The sequence below is a fragment of the Carassius auratus genome, unplaced genomic scaffold (assembly GCF_003368295.1).
Source record: "Carassius auratus strain Wakin unplaced genomic scaffold, ASM336829v1 scaf_tig00031048, whole genome shotgun sequence".
Lineage (NCBI taxonomy): Eukaryota > Metazoa > Chordata > Actinopteri > Cypriniformes > Cyprinidae > Carassius > Carassius auratus.
In genome coordinates, this window is record NW_020525891.1 from 112,898 (window position 1) to 121,165 (window position 8,268).

At 37.2% G+C, this 8,268-nt stretch overlaps 1 pseudogene; it reads left to right on the forward strand.

Moving 5' to 3' along the window:
- The first annotated feature begins 1,709 nt into the window (after positions 1-1,709).
- Positions 1,710-7,608, forward strand: LOC113080354 (golgin subfamily A member 6-like protein 22; annotated as a pseudogene).
- Positions 7,609-8,268: the final 660 nt, after the last annotated feature.

The following is an 8,268-nucleotide window of genomic DNA, read 5'->3' on the forward strand; positions in this document are numbered from 1 at the left end:
AAGATGATTAGCTAAACGAGATGCACCTGTGCCAAATTGGATGATTATCTGATCGTGCTTCTCCCGAACTTTGTTAATAAAACCACATGTGTTGGTGCAGTGGATAAGACACATGCCTTTGGTGTGAAAGACCTGGGTTCAAATCCACTGTGAGACACCAATGTGTCCCTGAGCAAGACACTTAACCCCTAGATGCTCCGGAGGCGTGTGACCTCTGACATATATATAGCAATTGTAAGTTGCTTTGGATAAAAGTGTCAGCTAAATGAAATTGTAATACCAAGTATATACGGTATTACAACTACATGTTCATTTAAGAAAAATTTACAAAATTCTGATATAAACCAGTGGATTTAATAAAACACGTCTTGCATTTAATACTGTTTTGTCATTATTCTTGTGGTCTAGAATAGGACATTAATGTGTTAAAAATGTTTTTAAAAAATGCAAATCAAATTAATGTCAAAACTTGACGGCAATTTAATGTCAAGTTTTGACATCGATTTGATTTGCATTTTTGACCAATTCTTTGATGACTATGTTTGACGTCAATTTGATGTCTATTTGACATCAATTGCCCGCTGGGAAGAAAACAACAAAAAAAAGATTTAACTTTGTTTGCCAATTATAGAACATCCTGAGATTGCCGGAGATGCATATTTTACAATGAATTACGATGCAAATAAGTGCTGATGTGGGCTGATTTGCACTCAAACAGATGGTAATCATGCATATACATTCACATTCAACATAAAACACACTCTCACATATATAAAAACTGTTTAAAAATAAAACAAAGAAAGGAAAAGAAGATCGCTGTAAGTTCCGCCTCCATCAGCTGACAGGTGCGTCAGAGCGCGTCACATGCTCCCAGGAGGGAGCGCCAAATTCAAATAAACTATCTTCCGCCTATTTTTCATTCATTCTTTTTTCCGGTGGATCGCCTCATTCTGTTTGTGACACTGTACGCTGCAAAACCATTCCGTGTTTTTACTACCAAGACGCAGTTTCCGACCGTGAGGTTTAACATTAGAATAAGCTGCCAGGTAAAGTTGCTAATGCTTACATATTTTTAGATGATATGCCATATTTAAGGTCGATGAATGATTCTGAATGTTCTGTCTGATGTAGGCTAATGTATTACCATATAGCTGTCTTCTTCATGAACTGCTTGACTTTGTCTATGGATTTTTTTTTCTGCGACTAAGTGACTGAAAATTTTGTCTAACAATCCTCTTCTGGTTGACTAACGATTACTTGACTATTAGGGGGCAGCCCTAGAAAATAAATTTTGCATGGTAGAAAAATCATTATGTCTTTGGAATGTCCCCTTAACATGAAGACCCAACATGTGTTTTTGTGCTCTTTTTCAGTGAGTAATCTGAGAATTCTTCTAGTAGGAAAAAATGAATTAGAAAACAGCCGATTGGAAAACATTATATTGGATACAACAGAATTTCACAGTGAAGATCCATCTTATTTACAGCAGCACAATGTGAGAATCGATGGAAAGGAGGAGAAAAGACACATCACAGTCATCAACACTCACCTGCTCGAGCCAAATCTCTCACATCATCTGATAATCCAGAAAGTGAGAGAGTGTGTGTCTCTGTCTGCTCCAGGACCTCATGTGATCATACTCGTACTGCAGTACAAAGACTTCAGTGAGAACTACAGTCAGAGAGTAAAAACTGTGCTGAACCTCTTCAGTGAGCAGGGCATGAAACACACTATAGTGGTGACTACTGATGAAGAGACACATTGGTACATATTCAATTCTAGGAATAACGCTATTCATGATTTAATAAAGGAGTGTGGAGGAAGACATTTTCAGTTTGATACAAGAAACCCGGGATGGCGATCAGAGTTGTTCAGAAAGACAGAGGAGGTTCTCATTGGTAACATGTATGAGGATGGAGTTGATGGATCATCAGTGGATTCAGTCAGAGATGACAATGAAGAGGAGGATTCTGATCTCAGAGAGTGCACAGAAACAGGATGTGATGGAAGAGGTTTGTTAAAGTCTTTTTCTTTTCATGAATGACTTTTGTCCATTAATACTGTGAAAGCAGAAATTGAAGCATATGGTTGGTAAAACAAAAAAATAGTGGCATTTGTTCTCGACAGAAACACTGTTAAAGGCACCGATGGAAAAACTGCGGAAATCATTTCATATGTGGTTTCAGTCACAAGGTAATGAGCAGAAAATCTGCATGTATTTTAAGATAAAAATAACATTACATGCAGAGTTTGAAAGAAATAATATGATAATATAAAACATTATATTCTATGATGACGTATAATTGACAATATTAGCTTGAAATTCAATTTAATGTTTTTAATTTTTATTTGATCTATCCTTAGCTTCAAGAGAAAGAGAAGATGAAATAAGGATTGTGCTGCTGGGAAAAACGGGAGTTGGGAAGAGTTCAACAGGAAACACCATCTTAGGAAGAAAAGTGCTTAAATCAGACATTTCTGAAAAATCTATTACTAAAGTGTGTCATAGAGAGACAGCTGAAATCAACAGCAGACACATTACTGTGATCGACACTCCAGGACTGTTTGATACTGAACTCAGTAATGAAGAAATCCAGAGAGAAATCAGCAACTGCATCTCCATGATCCTGCCTGGACCACATGTGTTCATCATCGTGATCAACTTAGCACAACGATACACTCAAAAAGAGAAAACAGCAGTGAAGATCATCCAAGAGACGTTTGGTGAAAACTCTTTAAAGTACACGATGGTGCTCTTCACCAGAGGAGATGATCTGAATGAAAAAACCATTGAACAGTATCTGTGAGAACCTGGATCTGCTTTAAAACAGCTGATTGATGTGTGTGGAAACAGATATCATGTGTTCAATAATAAAGAGACTAGAGACCGAACACAGGTGACTGATCTACTGCAGAAGATAGACAACATGGTGAAAGAGAACGGAGGGAGTTACTACTCATGTAAGATGTTCAGAGAGATGGAGAGAGAAAAACAAGAACAACAGAAGAACATACTGATGGAGAAAGTGGAGCAAGTGATCAGAGAAAGAGAAGAACTGATAAACAGACATGAAGAAGAGAAAAATAAGATGAAGATAAAGATAGAGGAAAAAAGACAGAATCATGAGAAAGAGAGAAAGAGAATAAAAGAAGAATTTATTGAGAGAGAAGAACGATATAAAAGAGACATCAAAGAAAGAGAGGAACAAGAGAAAAAGATACGAGAGGAGCTGAAGAGAGAACGAGAGGAATGGGAGAAACAGAAACAACAGGAAAGACAAAGAAGAGAAAAAGAGGAGGAGAAATGGAGAAAGAAAGAGCAGGCAACATGGGATGAAAGTAATCAGAGACTTATAGAAGAGAGAGAGAGAATGGAAAGAGAGAAGGAAGATCTCCAATACAAACATGAAAAAGAGAAAACGCGAATGAAGATGATGATGGATGAGGAAAGAGAGACTCATGACAAAGAAAGGAAGAGAAGAGAAGAGGAATTTAGGGAGAGAGAAGAACGATATAAAACTGAGATGAAAAGAGAACGAGAGGAATGGGAGAGACAGGAACAAGAAGCAAAACGAAAAAGAGATGAAGAGGAGGACAGAAGGAGAAAGATAGAACAGGAAACATGGGATGACTATTATCAGAAACTTAAACGAGAGAGAGAAAGAAGACAGAGAGAAAGAGAAGATCTTCAGTTCAAACATGAACAAGAGAGAGAGAGAATGAAGATGATGGAGAAAGAAAGACAAAATCATGAAAAAGAAAGAAAGAGAAGAGAAGATGAATATATTGAAAGGGAAAAACAATATAAAACAGACATTAAAAACATAGAAGAACAAGAGAGAAAGATAAGAGAGGAGCTGAAGAGTGAACGAGAAGAATGGGAGAAACAGAAACGAGAAAGAGAAGAAAAGGAAGAAGAAAGACATATATTTGAGGATCTTTACACAGAAAGTTCTGAGGGTCAGTATACAAACAAATCAAAACAACCAGTTAAATTAGCAAAGAATCAAATATTTGGGTTTATACTATGGTCTATCTGAATACTCAATTCTGATTGACTGGCCGGTATGCATTAAAACAGTCTAATGCACAGGTAGTTCAAAGCCAGTTACATTACAGTTTTATATTAATGTGCTGCTTTCATTGACACAAACAAACAAACACACACACACACACACACACATCACTCACACACAAACACAGAGAGAGAGAGAGAGAGATTGGAGATCACGCTGCACAAATTCAGAAACATTCAGGAGCACAGAAGCTTGTTGTCAACTTTGCCTTGTTGTCCTGCAACAATAATTAATAAAGTAGCCTATACAGTGGATCACTACATTATATTTCTCAGCAAAAAGGAGGTAAAATCACTGTTTTGACTTGACTTGACTTGACAGACTTTTATTGTCATTCAGTATACAACAAGAACAAAATTTCTTTGCATAGGCCACAGTTTCAGTACAAAGTGTTTAAGTGTTCAACAGTCTGATGGCTTGGGGAAAAAAACTGTTATAAAACCTGGTGGTCCTACACCGCATGCTGTGGAACCTCTTTCCGGAGGCCAGCAGAATAAACAGACCATAATGGGGGTGAGAGGAGTCGCTACAGATTTTTTGGCCCGAGATGCACAGCGGTTCTCTGCAATGTCCTGAATGGAGGGGAGAGAAGTGGCGATGACTGAGGTCATCAATTTTGTGAAGAAACAGGTGTGAATCAGGTGGCCCCTATTTAAGGATGAAGCCAACACTTGTTGAACATGCATTTGAAAGCTGAGGAAAATGGGTCGTTCAAGACATTGGTCAGAAGAACAGCGTACTTTGATTAAAAAGTTGATTAGAGAGGGGAAAACCTATAAAGAGGTGCAAAAAATGATAGGCTGTTCAGCTAAAATGATCTCCAATGCCTTAAAATGGAGAGCAAAACCAGAGAGAGACGTGGAAGAAAACGGAAGACAACCATCAAAATGGATAGAAGAATAACCAGAATGGCAAAGGCTCAGCCAATGATCACCTCCAGGATGATCAAAGACAGTCTGGAGTTACCTGTAAGTACTGTGATAGTTAGAAGACGTCTGTGTGAAGCTAATCTATTTTCAAGAATCCCCCGCAAAGTCCCTCTGTTAAAAAAAAGGCATGTGCAGAAGAGGTTACAATTTGCCAAAGAACACATCAACTGGCCTAAAGAGAAATGGAGGAACATTTTGTGGACTGATGAGAGTAAAATATTGTTCTTTTTGGGTCCAAGGGCCACAGGCAGTTTGTGAGACGACCCCCAAACTCTGAATTCAAGCCACAGTACACAGTGAAGACAGTGAAGCATGGAGGTGCAAGCATCATGATATGGGCATGTTTCTCCTACTATGGTGTTGGGCCTATTTATCGCATACCAGGGATCATGGATCAGTTTGCATATGTTAAAATACTTGAAGAGGTCATGTTGCCCTATGCTGAAGAGGACATGCCCTTGAAATGGTTGTTTCAACAAGACAATGACCCAAAACACACTAGTAAATGGGCAAAGTCTTGGTTCCAAACCAACAAAATTAATGTTATGGAGTGGCCAGCCCAATCTCCAGACCTTAATCCAATTGAGAACTTGTGGGGTGATATCAAAAATGCTGTTTCTGAAGCAAAACCAAGAAATGTGAATGAATTGTGGAATGTTGTTAAAGAATCATGGAGTGGAATAACAGCTGAGAGGTGCCACAAGTTGGTTGACTCCATGCCACACAGATGTCAAGCAGTTTTAAAAAACTGTGGTCATACAACTAAATATTAGTTTAGTGATTCACAGGATTGCTAAATCCCAGAAAAAAAAATGTTTGTACAAAATAGTTTTGAGTTTGTACAGTCAAAGGTAGACACTGCTATTTTTTTGAACACACCCCTTTCAACTAATTGCCCAATTGCACAGCCTTAAGAGCGTGCATATCATGAATGCTGGGTCTCGTTTGTTTTCTGACAATCTACTGAACCTACTGGTAACTTGTTTGCCACGTAGCAATAAAAAATATACTAAAAACCTTGATTATTCTGGTTAGTCACATAGTACTGCTATTATTTTGAACAATACTGTATATCTCAACGAGACCAGATGAAACTTCTCAATTATCTAAGCTAACAGAGTGTGTTAAAAATGTAAAAGATTGGATGACAAATAATTTTCTCCAATTAAATTCGGATAAGACAGAGATATTAATTATTGGACCAAAAAACACTACACAGAATCTTGTAGATTACAATCTGCAACTAGACGGATGTACTGTTACTTCCTCTACAGTCAGAAATCTGGGTGTTATATTAGACAGCAATTTGTTTTTTAAAAATCATATTTCCAATGTTACAAAAACTGCATTCTTCCATCTTAGAAACATTGCCAAGCTACGAAACATGTTGTCTGTTTCTGATGCAGAAAAGCTAGTTCATGCATTTATGACCTCTAGACTGGACTATTGTAATGCACTTCTAGGTGGTTGTCCTGCTTCTTCAATAAACAAGCTACAGGTAGTCCAAAATGCAGCAGATAGAGTGCTTCCGAGGTCAAGAAAATATGATCATAGTACCCCAATTTTACAGTTTAAGAGAATGGAAATATGGAATCCCAAGTTCACAGCAATACGTCTCGGCACTGGCTACCTATTAAGTTCCGTATCAGTTACAAATTATCATTACTTACCTATAAGGCCCTAAATGGTTTAGCTCCTGCGTACCTAACTAGCCTTCTACACGCTACAATCCATCACGCTCCCTAAGGTCACAAAACGCTGGACTTTTGGTAGTTCTTAGGATAGCAAAGTCCACTAAAGGAAGTAGAGCTTTCTCACATTTGGCTCCCAAACTCTGGAATAGCCTTCCTGATAATGTTCGGGGTTCAGACACACTCTCTCCGTTTAAATCTAGATTAAAACGCATCTCTTTCGCCAAGCATTTGAATAATGTATCTCTTAAATTGTGAGTGTAGTAGCTTCTGATCAAATGTGCATTCTTATTCATTAGCTTGGGTTAAACTAATTTTACTTTGTTGGATCAGCAGCTATGCTAATGATGTCTCTATTTTGTTTCTATGTATTGCCACAGGATTTACATCCCGTGGTAACTAGGATTTACACAAGCTCCAGTCTGGATCCAGAACTCCAGAGAAGAGATGATGCTGACCCTCAGAGGACCTCAGATTATGCTAACCCTGAATCAACAAACAGAACTAACAATTATTGCTACATGTGTGACTGCATCATATAATAATTATTAATCATTAATATTAATAATGTTCATCGTCTAGCTGACAACGTCTTGTATTAATTTTTTCTAAAAATCCTGTCAAACGTGCACAAACTGACAGTCACCACCATAAGCTACTACTAAATATTGTAGAAACATAATTTTCTGTAAAGTTGCTTTGTAACGATTTGTATTGTAAAAAGCGCTATACAAATAAACTTGAATTGAATTGAAAATGTTCTTAAGTGGACTGTTCAGTCTCCAGATTTAATTCTCATTGAAAATATATGGTTGAATTTGAAGAAAGCTGTGGCAATGTGAAAACCAAAGATTATCATTGATCTGGAACCTTTCAGACGAGGAATGGGCCAAGACTGTAGTAGAGAGGTGACAGAAGCTTCTAAACACTTGCAGACAGCATTTATTGCTGATTTTAAAGAATAAAAGATTCTGCACAAAATTTTAACAAATGTTTAGATCCAATTAGAATTTCTTCATGATTCTCAGAATCACTCAAAAGTGTATTAAACTTGTGTATTTTTCTTGATTTGACTAAAGCTTTTGATCTGGTTGATCGTTATCTGCTTTTAGATAAACTTCATGCTATTGGTTGTTCAAAAAATACAATTTTGTGGTTTAATTCATATCTGCACAACAGGAAACAATGTGTTGTCCTAAATGGGAATAAATCGGATTTCCTGATTCAGCAAAGAGGCGTGCCTCAAGGTTCAGTTCTGGTACCACTTCTTTTTTCTATTTATGTAAATAATCTACCATTACTTCTTAAGAACTGCCAGGTTCAACTTTATGCGGATGATACTGTCATATATACTTGTAATTCTGATCCTTTACAAATTCAGTTATCTCTTCAATCGGATTTTAATAGTTTACAAGACTGGCTTTTGGCTAATAAATTATTTCTTAATAAAACCAAGTCATATACTATGATTTTTGGTTCTAGATATAAACTTAATTCTAAAACCTGTTCTTGTGCTATCTCATGTAAAGACGGTACTCCTCTGCATGGAGTTGACACTATTAAATATCTTGG